General features: G+C 44.6%; 1 protein-coding gene across 4 annotated transcripts in view; it reads right to left on the bottom strand.

The window, feature by feature from the left end:
• Window positions 1-17,608, bottom strand: part of LOC135385943 (hemicentin-2-like) — a 1,123,122-nt gene that overhangs the window by 695,027 nt on the left and 410,487 nt on the right. For 3 of the 4 annotated variants that reach the window (XM_064615587.1, XM_064615589.1, XM_064615588.1), the window contains one exon: window positions 16,101-16,171. The gene's annotated coding sequence lies outside the window, so the exon portion shown is untranslated. Of the gene's footprint in view, window positions 1-13,757; window positions 13,799-16,100; window positions 16,172-17,608 lie in introns of those variants that run through there. The other variant, XM_064615590.1, reaches the window with a different exon arrangement.

Below are 17,608 nucleotides of genomic sequence, written 5' to 3'. Positions count from 1 at the left end.
TAATTGAGGTCACATTCCGTAAAAAACACACAAGGATGTCAATAATTCTTACCATGTACACATTATTAACACTTTTTGAAACCCCCAAGGCCCTTCCTATTAAACTGCATAGTGACTACTAATTTGAAGCGCACGAAGCTTCAACATCACGAATCCTGAGGTTCTACTCAAGCCGTCGCCATTCAATTATTTCCCGTTCGCTGAGGGAACGCGATAGCTGCGTTGGCAGTTCTCCATGCTCCATTACGGAACTTTGATGTGATCTCGTCACGCCATCAGAAGGCAAACTACACGGGGGATGTTGACAGACGAAGTGGCCTGACCTTTTTCGTGGACCCGTCGTTGTCGCGAAAAATGATTCTACCTAGCGTTAGCTAAAGGCCATCACGCATCGTGTGCGCACGCAAGCGCACTCGTTCGTTGTGCATATGGTTGAGAACAATACGTCAGGTGTCTGGTATCCGTACGTTTTCCGAGCAGATCTAAATGCCCAGAAGCGAAGGAGCCTGAGCGAACACGAGAATACGCAATGATATTGTCAGTCTTGGGAAGTAACTTAGTTACAAGTAAACAGTTACAAAAATGTAACTATTGACTGTAACTAGTTACTGGTACGGGAAATGTAACTTTAAATGTAACTATACGTACTTTTCTGGGTAACTAGTTACAGTAACTAGTTACTGCTTTCCGAGATCGCAGATTTTCCATTTCGGAGCCACCTCGCATGACACTTCATTTGTCTTTCTCTTTTCCTTTTTCTCATTTTAGCGACCTTTTGACCGCCTCTGCGGTTATGCTGTAGTTCCTTACTATCAAAACAATAACGACTGCCATCTCTGAAGAATATAAACGTGGCACAGCCTAGGCTGCCACTGCAAAGAAGCATGTGTCATATGACAGCCTTGAGTTTCTGCACGCGAAAGAACCAACGAAAATCAGGACAGGACAAAGAAGAACTGTACAGGAGGCCGAGGTATTCGAGAGGGGGAAAGAAGGCGGCCGCAGCACCCTAGCTGCCCTGAATGATTTCCCTATTATAAGAAAACTATTCATTGAATATGATACCGGCATTCCCTCCAGCGCCCCAGTTGAGCGGCTTTTCACCGTGGGCCGAAGAGAGGCACTCGCTTAAGAGAGGCAAACTCAGTGATGACACGGCACTTCGAGCAGCAGCTGCTCCTTAAGTGCAATATATACAGATAATATGTGCAATAAAAGTAATTTTGCGATAAAAGTTGATATGTCATCTTCATTACTAAATTTTCTGAAAGTAACTGTAATTTGTAACTGTAACTAGTAACTGTAACTTAACTAGTTACTATTTTCGCGATGTATAACTGTAGCCATAACTTAAGTACTTTTTGGCTCGGGTAATTGTAACTATAACTAGTTACTTTTCAAAGTAACTTTTCCCAAGACTGGATATTGTCAACGGAACACCCGGTGACATATTCCAGGTCAGATGTGAAACAGATGATGTGAAAAAGATGTGTCTGGTAAAATTGCTGACAAAAGGCATATGCAGAAGGCAATGGTTACAAGCAGACAGACGTTCATCCTTGCTTCACCAGATAGACCCGGAGTTGAAATTCCGTAGTCCGTCAAGCATACCGCGACCTATGCAAACACTTTTGCATTGGTTTCGCCTAAACGTTCCGTATGGTCAACAGTTCTCCATAACAAGTCTCCATAAAGTGGGCAGGGCGAGTTCAGCAAACTGTCCGGTGTGTGCATCTGTATTAAACACGGAACACATCGTTGTGCACTGCACAAGATATGCATCCCAAAGAGCTACATTGAAGTCTGCTCTGGACCGCTTGGACAATAGAACCTTCGATATAGCCAAGCTGCTGGGTGTATGGGAACCCAACAAGAGAGATGCAGCGTTATCAGCACTTGTCAATTTATAGTGAGCAGTGATATCGAGTCTGTATTTTAGGATCGCGTTCTAAGCATTTGTCGTCGAGTTCCTCGATCATTCCTGTTGTAGTTTCTGGTGGTTCTTTTCACTTCTAGGAGATGGGACTACGCATGTGCACATACAGTTCGGTGGCCGGGAGGGGTGATGATTTTCTCTTTTAGTCTTTTCATCATTTCATTTTTCTTGTTCCTTTCTGTGGGGTGCATCAACTTAGGGGTTCTTTATGGTAGTAACAGAATTACTCAGGTAACGAATTCAGTTTCTGCCCCCTTCTTTTTTTTTTCACTTGATCTCAAACTCGACGCAATAATATTACAGAGAAAGAAACGAGGGATGCAGCCCTGCTATGACGGACTTCCTTTGTTTCGGGAGCGGCATAGAAGAGGGGACACTTCGAAAATTTGCATAGCTGCAAGTTTTTATCAGGAGATCGAAGTCCCTCGGTACGGTAATGCGGAATTCCAAGTGGACCAGACGCTTCAATTGACATAGTGACCGCAAAAATCGGTCAGATACATCGCCCATGCTTCTCACGTCTGATTATGTGTAGGGCACCAAAAGCGAAACTGGGAATCAAGGAGATTACTAGAAACTATAGAGCTCCAGTAGCACCCGAGGTTTCCACTCTGCGATGTTAACTGCGATACAGTGATATGTGATGATGACAGTTCGTAGACAATTATAGAATAAGAGGTGCAAAGATATGTAAATTCACAGAAAATTAGGTGTAGGTATCAGAGTCTCGATCTCTGTGCTGTCTTATATGTAGCAGCGGTTTGCTGCTCCACTCGTTGGAAGATGACTTAAAAAGGAAATAGGAAAACACAAACAAAACAAATATACACGAAAAAAGGAACACATACCACAATATTTCTTGTGTGTGAAGATGCATTTGAATAACAGACCAGGGGGCTTAAAGGAGTACAGAGGGTCATCCAAATAAATTTCAGATTAAGACATCTGATGAAAGTGTGTGTGTCATTATACCGAATAGCGCGAAAGGTTTTGATGTGTGCAATTTGTTTCCCAGAAAAAAACTCACATAAACATAGCTCAGCGCCGTAACCCTTAACTCGCCACTCCAGCTATAACGAGGATGAGGAGGTATGATGGCACGTCACCGATGACGGCATAAGGAGACTCGTTCTGGTTTGCCGATCAGTGGGGGTCAGCGCATTGTCCCTTTGCCGCTGTAAACCTGTTTTGCCAGTTTTCCCGGAGAATTGGGGATAGAAGGAGCGGCGGAAGCATTACCGAGCAAGGAGAAAGGCTTTATCAGAACCCGGAACAGCCGAGTAGCCGACGACAGCGGAGTAGCAGACAACATTTTTCTAGGCCAATCAGCGAGCGTTCTCCTTATAGCGTCAGCGCGAGGTTCCAGGCAGATCACAGGCTGGTACTGCTCTTCACCACCGTTGCGCACGGTCGCTTTTTGCGGCGTATTTTAAAGTCAATTTCTGCGATAATTATGACTCTGTGGTGTAAATTACTTCGCATGGTGCATCTTACTGGCAAACTTAACAGTTTTATGAGAAGAAAACTGGGTGTCAAAAATGACTTCTGTGCTAACGGCACGAGACAGCTGAACGAGTCGTTCAGGCTAACAAAACGAGCAACGTAGCAAGACGTAGTGGTATCAGAATTGAGTATCAAAAGAAGAGAGAGGAGGAGGCTGCCCGTTCTCCTCAACGTGTACACTTATTTGATTAAGTTTATGTAACTTTTTCCTTCAAGCATGAAAGTACAACGCGCAGCCTTACAGTCAGGCTTCATAAACAGTGCGAACAGCATTTCTTCCCGGACGGAAAAACTTTACAAAATCTATCTGGTCCAGTTGAAAGGCATCCTGACGCCTAAAATAAAATAAATTCGCAGTGCAACAGTTTTCTGGTGAGCTTGAACAGAACGTCAGTGAACTGTTTTAATTCCATGTTAGCAGCGCGAAGCAAGAGAATATTATGAAACTATTCAAGACAATCGACCTCAGAAAATCCACAGAATCATTTGATCTTCCTTTCATTGCCACATCAACACTATGTCCGCAATGTACGATTAAAGAGAACAATTCGAACACTAATATATGCATCCATTTCGCCTTTGTTGTTCATCACAACACCCGTAACGATCAAGACGGAGTGAAGTACACGGTCACAAGTCCTCACAAACGGTGCGGAGAACGTTTCTTGGCGGACGGAAGAACGTTACAGAATCTGTCTCGTCCAGTTGAAAGGCATCCTGACGCCATCACGTCCATGGGGCACAGTTAGCTGCTTGTGTGATCGCCCAAACGAAGAATCACTCCGCCATGTTTCTTGGGCAGCTTCAACGTCAGCGTGTCGTTAGGAATAACCAAACGAAGAAACTTATCGACGCCCTGCTGTGGCACAATCTCTGCTCCTCGTTTAGCTTCTTCGTTGAGGCTATCGTGCTCGTAACGAGCCGTTACGTGTGTGATGTCACCGCCCTGAACGAACTACAGCTGCCAACGAGGCTGCAATCTTGTCGACCAATGAGGTTGTTTAATTTTCTTTGGATAGCTCGCATGGTTTGTCTATGGCTTGTCTATGGCTTGTCGTTGTCACTTCTTCGTCTTCTTTCTCATCTTCATCTGCATCTTCTCGAGAATATCTCACAGCCCTCATGTAACCACTGGTGAAAATACGATGAAAGGAGGAGCATGTCATTTTGTACACAGTCGTGGAGCAATACATGTTCGTTTCTGCAGAAATTCCGTTCCTGCAAATCTCCAAATGAAGATGTTTCACATTCTAACGAGTGGGAAGACCCACTCGTTAGGCAAACGATCTAATTTGATCGTAACTGTACCGAGAGATTACGCCCCTGTCACTTTAACGAAAACAGCGCGTCATACACCACGTGCTCGAGCTCCCGAGTGCCTCGCGGCTCGTTAGATCATGAGCCATGTAGGCGATGAAGCGTGTGAGCACGTAAACACATTCGTTAAGCAGACGACACCGTCGGTCGTTACGCGAGCAAGAGATTACGCGTTTTTCCCGTTAACGAAAAAAGCGCGTCACGCGAAACGTGTCACGTGTTCGTGTTAACGAGAGCTCCGCCCCTCGTTGGCTCGCGAACGATGGAAGTGATTAAGCCTCCTGGGGGCTTAGCCGCTTCATCGTCGTTAGGGTCGCTACGAGCTAACGAGTGGCGTGAAATTCAAAAAGGCGGGCACGTGACACATTGTGCGCGACGTATCCACGAAAGAAACCGAACGCCGTGAACGCGAACCCCGAACCAAACGCCGAACCAAAGAACGCCGTGCACGCGTTATGAGCTAACCAGCGGCGTGAAGGGCGTGGTATATGTCACGCGCAATGTGTCACGTGCCTATCGTTTCGAATTTCCAGCCACTCGTTAGTTTGTAACGCCCGTATAACGACAATGAAGCGATTAAGCCCCCTGGTACGGGTAAAGGAGATGCTCAATGCGGCGGTCAGGGAATCGCCCTCCCTCTCTTGCACAATAATTGGGGGTTTACGTCGCGGGACAACTGAGATCATGAGTGACGCCACAGCGGTCGGTCTGTGTCGGTCTGTGGATTGCTTTTGCCCACCTGAGGGTTCTTTAACGTTCGATGAAAGCTCACCACACGGCACCCCGTATTGAACGTCCCTCGCGGAAGACGGCGTGTCTAAGCAACTTGTACCCTGCCACCAAGTTGCTGGCGTCCTCGGCCGGGTTCGAACCCGCGATCTCGGGATCAGAAGGCGAACACGCTGCCGACTAAGCCACCGAGGCCGTCTTGCACATTAGGGTACATACACATAATACAGAGTTAAATAAGAGCAAATTAAGATAATTTGGAACCAACAACATGGACAGGTTATCCCCTCACTAATACGAGACACCTCGCACGAAATTACCTCATTACCTCGCACGAAAACGCGGGCAGCCCGGCTTACACAGAGACTTGCAACCATACAACCCAAATATTATTACGCAGAAAATTATGATTTTTCAAAGGAAGCCGTTAAGAATCGCAAGCACGTAGAGCAGCGTGCGGTATTCCCTCAAGGAGTGCGCGCGCGTTACGAAAACAGTTCCGCAAATAGCGTTCAGCTGCGAAGCCCGCATCCAATTTCCTGCGCCACAGCCACTCCTCACTGTGCAACTCACCAAAGGCGTCGATCAGTGCATGAAGAATGGCATTTTTCTGGCTTTTCTTTTCGAAACGTCCTTTGCAGCTGTTGTTTCCATAGTTACATGCAGCATACGAACAGAACCTCCCACGTGGCGCGATACGGTCTCGTCAGCCCGAAGTAATGGAACAGAAGAAGGAAGTGTGCAGGATCATAGAAACAAACACAGCGCCTAATGCAAGGTTGATGGATGGATAGCTCACAGATGGAATGTTCTCTCCTTGAATATGCTGCAAATAAGTTGAGCTATCACTGATGACCGGTTAATGCTGTTGGATAAAATCGCTACCGCTGTAGTTCCCAGACAGCAAACCAAGCGTTGCTGGTTGCCGGCGTTTAATCTCATTTAGTTACTCACGTATCTAAATCTTATGACCCGCTCAACAGTGCCTAAACCCTAGGGTAATTGTCATATCAGCTTAACAGGTAAGAAACTAAGCTCGTTAATGAGTTAGAATATTAGAGGTGACGTTTAAACCGGACGATCTCAAGAGAAAAAAATCACTCTCGCACGTCTCAAGTGTGTTTGGATACAATTGGTGTATATACGAACTGCCAATAAAACTGCAGAGCTGGTGCGTGAAATGTGCGGAGGCGAAACCGGAACAACAACAACGGTGAAACACCCCGTGTCATTCTCATGATCTATCTGTTGTTTTCAGGCTTATGCGTATTTTGTCGTGAGAGACGGCAGCAGCCCCGCACCAGCAGGGAGGAGCAAACAGGATAATTTCCCAGCCAGCTCGCGTCACATTTCCGTGACGTTCCGCCAGGATGGTCACGTGCGGGCATACTCTACCACATATCCTCCTTACATATTCTCCGCAGCAAGTCGCAAGGCAGGACCGACCGAGCACATCATCCACACACCCCACCTAGGTAGAGAAACCCTGCTTACTCGTGGATGTGACGTAATAATTAAGAGTCAGCCAATCAGTATCGTGTTTTCAACGGCGGTAGCCAATCAGGGTCGTAGCCATGGAGACGAGCCAACGCCGTCTGCAAGTAGCAGAGGTGGGCAAAACCCCTCCCGATCTTTGGCCTCACCTCAGTTTTCGTACCGGGTGTTTTTCCTCACCTCACCTCAATTTTGAAGGGAAAATTTTTCCTCACCTCACCTCACCTCACATCACCATATTCCTGAAGGAATTTCCTCACCTCACCTCAACCTTTTTCCTGAAGATGAGGTCACTTTTAACGTCGCTCGAAATCCTGCCTCATCTGTTAAGCTGTCCACCAGGAGTCACGATGCAAAATATTTTCGCTCTGCGATACGTTATAGCTGTGCAATCGATTTTACAAAACACAGTCGGGCAAAGCAGCCGCAGACGGCCGACACGATTCTCGCGTGACGTATTGGAGGCTCCGTGTCTTGTTTCTTTGTTTTTTCTTCGCAGCTCACGCGCCGCTTATACATGCTTGAGCTATGCTGCTGTACGTCACTAGTCCCTGTCACGTGAGGGGAGTAGCATACGTCACGACGTCCTCTCGTTCTGCGACGCGCTCTTTTCACGAGGAGAATAATTTTTCAAAGGTGTACGGAACAGAGCCCTCGCGGTCGCTCTGTAGGTCACCAGCGCTCATCGTTCTTGGCAGGAACTTATTTTATTCGTTGGAGAACACTCCACACCGAAAAACAAAAAAAAAAGTGGGAGTCAACTCAGGGCTCCTTTAAGAGCATAGCAGAGCTCTCGTCTTTTTAGAAGTTTTTTCCTTCTTTTTCTTTTTTCTCTACTAGACCTGGAGTAGCTTGTCCCGCGGTGAGCGGGCTCACATCTCCATTTTTTTTAAATCCTACCATCATCATACGGACAGCGCTGCTCGTCGCCGGAGCCTCTACCTTCGAAGCAACTGCATATTCACCCCTGAATACGCCTCAACCACGAATTGGACGGAGGCTCTAATGCTACTTCTTGCTGCGCTTCCCGTTAGGCTTTGTCCTCGGACTATCGGCAACGCTCTGCATTGCTCACAGGCAGACCCGTTCTATTTTAATGTATGTTGTTGCATTCAATTGATTATGCATACTGATTATGCATGTTCCTCGACGAAACTATTCATACATAGCGATTTTGCAGAAGGTATTATTATTATCAGCTGCAACGTGCATTGCCGTAAAAGTTCAGTCACAGCTTTTTGACGTGCGATACGCCGCTTCAAGCACAACAGAGAACGGCGTTAGAGATTTCCGAGAAAGCGTAATGCCAGGGTAATGTCATGACTCGATAAAAGTAATGGCAATTATTATAAGCATGAAAAAGAATGAGTACTGGTAACGTATTACAAAGTAAACTAGTTTCCCCGGCTCTGCACTATGGAAATATCACAAGAATCACAAGTTCAACGCAACGCGACATTGCAAAAGTCAAATCCACAGGACGAGTGCAGGACAATGTTCAGTGCGCACGTTACTGTTTTCGGCATCCATCAACGCCAGAACAACTGCGACAAGATCCACGACTATGTTTGGAAGTGTTTACTGTATACATCAGGAACTACTGCCGAGTCTCCTAGTAAGTCAATAGAAACGCTGACGCAATGCATGCCTCTAAATTCAAACTGTCGTAAAGAGACATACTGTTGCTTGAGTGCTTCTAAGGCGTACAGTGTAGTGAAAGAACGCTCACTCTCTATTCGTAGAACGCCTTGTACAGAAAAAAAAAATAAAGAAAACGGACAAAAAAAAGTATCTTCGTTGTAATAGCAGACGGGGAAAATCAACGACACGACGAGTTCGACTTTCATAGCCGATGAGACAAGAAAACTCTAAATGCAGACACCCCGCTGTCCTTTAGCTTATGAAACAATAACACTGTCCTGCGCGGCTGCGACTTCGATAACAGATTCCGCTAGTTGATAGGCACTTTCCTCAACTATCTCCAAGTTAAAAATTAACCTAAGGATATACCGTTTTGGGCAGGACCTGATAAGACGAATGTGCCAGCTTATGCTACAACATACACGTTAACCGGGACACAGACACGGTGTTCTCGGCACGTTAAACACGGCGTATCAGAAAAATAAACAACTGCAACGTGTGAGATACGTTTCGTTATCATTATTTACTTTTACTGCGAGTGGGAACAAAAACAGTATTAGTGTAGCGTGGACACAGCGAACAATGTTGCTCCATTAAGACTTTCACTTGCTCTAAAAACGGGATTAGCCATCCAGATAACTCACAACGAAAACAGACCGCCGCAGTGTGAAACAAAGCAATACGCTGGCAATGTTAGCGGGCTTTTGTCCGCCACGGCATTATGTTGTTAGAGTGAGGGCGCTGCAGACGAAACTTAATTACGGATTGCATGAAAAGGCCGCTCTTTCCTAAAGGAAACTGCGTTCATTTGGTTATTCTGCTTCATGCCTTAATCTGCACGAGGAGTAAAAATAGCGTGAAGCGCGCTGCATGTTTTTGTTTGCACGCCTGACAATAGTGCAGGCTAGATTGTGATGTAAATGTAAGCCCCGGCCTGGCAGTGGGTCGAGTGCAGGCATGGACTACACTTTTATCCTCCCCTGCATATAGCGTGTAAGACATTTTCACACGCGGGTATTACATGTGCCCTGCGGATTATTTTGACATGATGAGATACTGTGCTTGTCCTTGAACGTCTATAATCTCTGAGCCAACAAGCTCGTCTTCTGCACATACCTCCTTTCACAATGAGAAACGTTTCCAATTAATGCTCTTTTAAAGGGTGTTTCAGTAACCATGTAGTAAAAAAAAACAGAAGAAAAAACACGGTGCTAAAAATATTCGATAAACGACATACTGTATATCGTGTGGGAAACTTTTGTCGTGTAATACAAGTAATTTAATCAAAGTTTAATATAATTATAATTAATGTAGTTGACCACCAATTTTTCCGTTACGTGCTCTTTCCGTTAATTTCTCTTTTTTTTTGCCTTGGTTACTGAAGCATGCTGCTTTTTTCTTCTTTTTTTTAAAACAAAACTACGATGTACCTGAATTTTGAATTGATCTGTCAATCAAGCAAAATCATGCCCGGCGTAGTGCACTTCCAATAGTTTACAAGGATATGTTATCAGGTGCAGTTCACCATCTAGCAAGCAGCTCACAGTATCATCGACACTAAATGTATAATATAAGAAGCCAATAATGAGAATGTTCTGGCAGGTTCCAATCTGGATGTTAGACCAGCACAGAAAACGCTGTGTAGGAACGTTTCGTACTACCTATAGTTTCCACAGCGTACAATTTGCGTGCTTTGCTCCTTATCTTTCATTCAGTAGACTAGAGCAACAAATCAGAGTGCTCCGACATCAAAAGCATGAGATATTGCTGAAAAAAAAAAGAAAAAAAGAAGGAACAGAAGAAATTGCCGTAAGAGCGCCGTTTCTACAAGCTGACTCATGAAAACCATTCGAGCGAATACAAAAGTCAACGCCGTCTGCTTGGCTTCATTATTCAAATAATTTTTTTCGCTGCAGGGGTCCAAAGGTAGCCTATTATATCAGAATAAGCGAAAGGTTCGCTGCATAAACCGTGCGTCATTTCAATATTTCGAGGCGGCATTTGAATTTCCATTCAACGAGAGCAAGAGGGATTTTTATTCACACCGGAAGAAGTAAGAGAAAATCAAAGAAGGGGGCCGACACGAACCGCGCCTTGTAATGTCGTCGTGTCGCAGTGAGTCCCTCTGGATCGAAGAAAAGAAAAGGCACAAACGAACCAAGTAAGCGAGTGTAAAAATTTGATCATTTCAATCGCAAAATCGCAAGTGTAGCCAAAAACCTGCCGGCAGTGTCCCACGATAATGGCTTCGAAAAGAGCCTGGTCTAGTGTCCTCTCTCGCATTTGCACTTATACGAAAATTAATGAGGGCTGCGGCGCTTCTCAAAGGACGAAGAAACCTTGATAGTAAAAGATGATACCCGGATGTCGAAATGCTTATCCCGCGTAGAATCGAGGAGTTTTTCCCTTGGTGGTGCAGCGCTAGTCGTAATTAATCTTAATGCAATCTGTACGGCACACCACAAAAAATAATTCGACTTTCGTCGGCGTGGTCTTTCCCGCATGATCACAAGGGAGATGCAGGAGTAGCTGTCTCGTAGCACGAGGGGTTTAGAGCACGACATATCAACTTTTGTCAGAGGTTTGCAAACATATTACTAAGTGGATGATAGCTCGTTACAAAGTGAAATGAATAGCTGGTTTGGTCTGGTTTAGTGGATCAAACGAATAAATAAAATGAGTAATTAGAGTTGGCAGGAAAAAGAATATACAGAGATGTTAGTCCCGACGGGTCGGGTCTGCCTACTGCAAATACATAGAGGCTGAGAAAATTTACTGACAACAAGAAAAAGCCAGCTGGAAGGGGAAACCTTGAGAAATCCCAGTGGCTTGGTTTGCCTTTGTGGGAGAACATAAGAAATGAAATGAATATCCCTTCTACGACTTATGCGAATTCAGCAGTTGATGCGAACGACTGGTTGGTCATTGGAGATACTCGTCCGTTGTTCTTATAATGTGACTTCGCAAATGCAAAACAGAAACCACCCAGAAACCAGGCTCATTGAAGCAAATTATGATTTTAGGTACACCGCTTATTCATTCACCGCTCTCACAGACTACATTACTGTACGCGTCATCCCAAAAATTCAATCCGAACAGAAATAGCGCACTTCTGGTCAATTCGCGTTTAGTCCAATGCCGAGCACGAGCGCGCACACATACACATATACGTATATACAGGGTGTCCCAGAAAACGTGTCATTGAATTATAATAAAAAAACTACACCACCTAGAGTCGTGCGGTCAACGGCATTTGTTCTTACTAGGATTTTGTCACCTCTTGATGTGAATGTCGTGTAACATAAGTTTAATTATGTTAATTTTTGCGAGTATAAGTCGGAAATTTGCCAAGTAACGGTCGCTTTTTTACCACACCAATGTGAAGAGCGTGACTAATTTACTCAAATTAATGATAATTGACAGGGATATTCAGGAGCTATCCCATCGGAAAAAATAGCCGAACATCATGCTGTACGGAGCTCCCACAGGGTAGCGCGCGATGAATTTTTCAGCGCAATGTTTGTCAGACCGACGAAAGGAGGTTGGAAACCCAGCCCACCCCGGCATCGCAGAAAGAGATAACCCAGGCATGGCTTATCGCGACCGACTTTCGCTGGGATAAAGCTTTCCCTCTCCCAATTTTAGGAACAGTTACTTTTTCTACTATCACTTTGTGGGCTGGCTTTGGAACCTCCTTTCGTCGGACTAAGAGCGATTGCGCTCAAAAAGTCATCGCGCGTTATGGTCCGGTGCTCCGAAAAGCATGATATTCGGCTACTTTTTCCGATGGGATAGCTCGTGAATATCACTCTCAATTATCATGAATTTCAGTGAATTCGGCACGCTCTTTATATTGGTGGGGTAAAAAAGTGACCTTTACTTGGCAAATTTCCGAGTTCAGGTCGCAAATATTTACATAATTAAACTTACGATACATGACATTCATATCAGGAGGCGGCAAAAACCTAATACGAACAAATGCCGTTGACCACATCATTCTAGGTGGCGTAGTTTTTTTATTATAATTCAATGACACGGTTTTTGGGACACCCTGTATACAGGGTGTCTTTTTGTTTTCGACACAGATTTTTCATAAAAGACTATAAGGGCTACAGACATCCTGTTTTTACTTCTATCATCTCTGGGCCGGCGGACGTTCTTGACCACCTGTTGCTCAGCCGTCGAATGACTTATAACCTAAAAATCGTTAATTAACTTTTTAATTATAAAGGTCGTCCCAACGAGAACATCTGGTCCCTTCGGTCACCTGATACCGTTACCGCTTTCAGAACAAAAATCCGTTCGATGGATCGTCCCCCCAAAAATCGTGAAGGAACACCATTTTCTTCTTTATTTTGTTCATTACGCATCTTCCGAGATGCGCCTTTCCTTCACCCCTAATGTGAAAGGGTGAAAGAGCACACTATCGCCTCTTGCGTCCTGGAAAACGATGAAAAGAAAACAGAAAATGCAACCCAAGATAGGGGCAGTTCGGATAGCGTCACCTGATACATTTCTTTTTGTTTTGTTTCCGCAAGCTCCAGCTCATCTTCGACGCATGAGGCGGCACTGTGCTCCTTCACCCTCTCACACGAGGGGTGAAGGAAGGACCCGTCTCCGAAGATGCGCAGTTAACAAAATAAAGAAAAAAATTCACGAATTTTTTGCGGGCGTTCTATGGAACGGATTTTTGTTCCGAAAACAATAACGGCAGGTGACCGAAGGGACCGGATGTTCTCATTGGGACGACCTCGTAGCTTTTATAATTAAAAAGTTAATTAACGATTTTTAGGTAATTAATCGTTCGACGATTGAGCAACAGATGGCCAAGAACGTCCGCCTGCCCAGAGATGATAGAAGTGAAAACAGCATGTCTATAGCCCTTACAGTTTTTTAATAACAAATCTATTAAAAAAGACACCTTGTATATATGTATACATTGGATGAGATGAAACATGAAACTCCCCATTTATCATTTCAAGATAGAGTTGTTGTTGTTGTTGGACATCGGATGATGATGAGGTTGGCGATTCACCGCCCACCTCACCAATAACGAACATAGTAAACATATCCATGGAAAGTTCCAGAGCTCGTTAGCAAAGCTCTTTTCTCTAACACTGACGCAATGCATGCTTACGAAAGTTGTCATCCGACGGAAGTCGCTGCGGACGAGGACACTGTTACGGTTCTGTCTGAAAACGTCAGAAATATACCTCCATGTGTAGAACATCGGCGGAAGTATTGCGATAAAACGGTAGCATGAAAAGGTACATTGAATGAAATGGCATTCTCCGATTCTGTTATGGGGTTCGATTTAGACAACATCGCGCAGACAGTTATTTCCGTCGCACTGTGCCAGTCACAGCCGAGGACGCAGCTACATTATTTAGAGAGTGGAAACGTTATTTTTTGCCCGACATTACACTCAAATTTGTCGGACTCGCGTGTGCTTCGTTTCGTTTCATCATCATTAATTTATCTGTTGTTGTTCTTCCGTGAAACGCATGGCATCACTGAACGGTATATTATGTTCTGCTTCTCCCCGCGAAGTTGCGGAAACAACGAAAAGAAAAGTATCCCTAGTATCCCTAGAAAAGTATCTGCTAGTGAACAAGTCAATAGTGGACTTCTGAATAGCGAACTTGCGAGTAGTGCACGTGGAAGTATGTTTGGGGAGCGGGGGGGGGGGGAGAATTTATGTTAGGAGTAGCAGAACGAATCGGGAGACGAGTTCAATTTCTCCTCTCTTTTTGTTTCGTTACACACAAAAACAAAACAAAACAAGGTATCCCACCCTTCCCATAGCGTCGCCGTAACGTTCCACTTGGCCTCTTGGCGTTCATCTTGACCTCCGGATGTCAAAAGTTCATCTTGGCCATCTTGTGTGCTCAGTGATGGCAACCATAGAACCCCGGTGAACGCACTGACAGTAGTCAGCAGTCAGAACAGAAATACGTGTGGAGTGAGGTAGATACATGGGATCGGATATCCGGCGCAGACTTCTGATTCCGCCGGCAAGGGTTAGTTATTCTTAGAGCTGTGATTTCCTGAAGAGGGAACTAGAAAATGACCGGCTTGCTGGAGTATGCGCGATGCATCAACGGAAAAGTTTACGAATATAATGTCTCTGCAGCACGGCTGACTGCTTAAGTTTCAAACGGTACACTGAATCCTACTTGCGCGAAGCTTACTAGTTTGCATACTCGGCGACAGTTGATTATATTTCTAAACCGGCGTTTGTGAGCAGTCCTTTTAATACCTCGTCCGTTTCCTTCGACGCGTTCAGAGACTTTTTTTTTTCTTTTCATTTCTTCGACAAGATCATGCATTTGGCTACAAGCTGGACTCTCCGGGTCACATCATTTACCGCGAGGAACGCGCTACCAACACAGACTTCTATGCCCTTAACGGTTATTCACTTTCGAGCATGTGCCTCGCACTACACTTTATTATAGCGTGGTTGGTAGCCTTCTGAGCCCAATCTGGGAAGTGATCCGGATTTGAATACCGGCACCGAAAATTCTGCCTGGGGTTTTCTCGTACACATAAGAGGAATACTTTCGTATTCCCTAAAGTACCCAAAATGCATGACCTCCACAACCAACCTACCACTATATCAAGTTTCAAGTTTATTAGTTTTTTTTTGCACTACTATATATCGGCATAAAACTATGTGGTCCCTTAGCTTACAGTAAGTGCCGGAGTATCGGTAATGGAACGGCACAACGAACCAACCAAGCAACCACGGAGACACAGCATCTTCGTCCGTACGCAAAAACGAGCATGCGCCTTTGGCTCCCGCGGACTTCAGTCAGGTATCGCACATCACGTATTGCTGCATTTCGATTTGTATTATTGACTCTATGAGATGAGTCACAAAAATTGTGCACACACCTTCCTAAACTTTCCCTAATTCTAGCCCGCTCGTTAACCGTATCTTGCCAATTGCTATCCCGGAATCAGGCAAGTCGGCCTCCGCCTGACTCACCTTTCTTCCCTTTCTTTTTTCAATAAACATAACCCCACCCCCGTAGTCAACAACTGAGACGAGTTCTAAAACTTTGCCAAATTGCTATCGCATTTCGATTTACTGGAATGAACCGTAAAATGACCCAACGGCGGGCGCTGTAGCAGCCTAACGAAGCACGTCGACTGGGAATTCCTCCCTCGTAGCAAGTAATGCAAAATTGTGGGTTTGTTTTCAACTAGACCAACTGGGAGGGGGCACCGGGGGAGGAGCGGGCATGCTGCGTGCGGTTCGTGAAAATGGTCTATTAGCCAGCAACTCAAGGTTTTGCTTCATTTTTGATTGACCCGATACTGGCGCAGTGTGCCACTGTACAGGCTGCATGTCACTTAGCCATTGAAGAGCATGCACAAGCGATGTCGTTATTGTTTCTGCCCTTATTGCTTCTGGGTTTCTTTTAATCTACTTATGTGTGCTCTTCTTGTTGTTGTGCACAGTTAAAGGTTTACTTACGTCATACAGTTTTTACGAGGATAGGAACTCCACGGTTGAGATTGGAGGGAAGCATCCCGATATCAATGGGCCTGAGAAAAAAAAAAGACGAAGTGTTATGAAATATATATTTTCATTGTTTCTGCATGGGATACCGGCTCTGGCTGGCACAAATTTTACAGCATATTTTTTTCTGCGTACACGAAAATGTACATGTCATAACGTAATAATGTTTGAAGCTGTTATGCTACAGTGTGACTTGAGCAAATCTCTTGCGAAGCCAGAACAAAAATGCACATCGTTCTTTTATCATACGCAACACATTTAAAATGCGGAAACCCATACCACCAAGGATATGGGGACATGACCCACCTCTGGGGTGTGATGATGACACATATCGGGAAGGGTGGCACAGGTGATCTATAAAGACGGTAAGTAGGAAATACGAAAACCCTTTCGAAACCTACTCGAAAAACCTACTCGAAAACCCTTTAAAATAAATGTGACCATTCTCTCGAGTGCCAGAGAAAGCGGTTTCATACGTCATCATCAGATCTGCAAACATTACAACGAACGAACATTACAGGTGCCACAAAGAGTGCATGCTTTTTATTAGAGATGGGACGAACCCAGAATTTTCGGAACCCGATTCCGAATCCGAATCAAGGAAGGTTCTGCAAATCCACGAATCTTACGAATGTTGGATCTTTCGAATCATTTCTTAAAACGGAGCTTAAAAAGCCAGGAAAAAAACAAAACACTTCTACTAAAAAGTGTTTTGAAGCAGAACTTGATATCTTTGTTTAATGAAAAAAAAAATAATAATAATAGTAGTTCACTTTCAGGGGAAAGCATGCCCGTATAGTTCTTCCTCCATGTAATTTACTTAACGTGTTGTTGATCGACTACAGAAATACATAAACCCTCGAGTGTTAATTATTTCCATAAGACATAGAAACAATCAAAAGCAGATGTTACTTTTAAACTTGTAATGTAAGTGTTCCTGCCTGAACTGTTTCAGTTCTGAGCAATGTAAGCAAACAAACAAGAAACACCTGCCAGCCAATCTGGCTTACGGCGGGCTCCGGAGGCGCCAGTTTTAAAAATAAACAAAGAAATGTGGTGGTGGATTCCGAAGATTCGATTCGCCGATTTGGGCACTGGGATACGGATTCCCAAATCTCGTATCTTTGCCTAGGATCGAGTATTCGAGGATTCGCGGATTCGGTTGGCCCATCCCTACATTTTATGCCCACATCTGACAGGTATTACACGGAAGCCACATTTCACTTGCTGTGCATTTCACATACTTTACAGATACTTCTTTAGCAGATTCCTCACTATACCACGCAGGGCGCATGCATGTTCGTACCTTTGTTCGTACCTTTGATGCCGCTCCAGCGTTTTTTATTTGCAACAATTCGCATTTGGAATAGACTTTTTTTTTTCTTAAGCAAGTTAAGAAAATAGACCAACAACTTGAGAAAATAATCGCAGTCTCTTACACATCTAGTCGAATTTGCACCTGC

This window comes from Ornithodoros turicata, chromosome 2 (assembly GCF_037126465.1).
Source record: "Ornithodoros turicata isolate Travis chromosome 2, ASM3712646v1, whole genome shotgun sequence".
Classification (NCBI taxonomy): Eukaryota; Metazoa; Arthropoda; class Arachnida; order Ixodida; family Argasidae; genus Ornithodoros; species Ornithodoros turicata.
The sequence above is the reverse complement of the archived record's forward strand: the minus strand, read 5'-3'. Positions and strand labels throughout refer to the sequence as shown.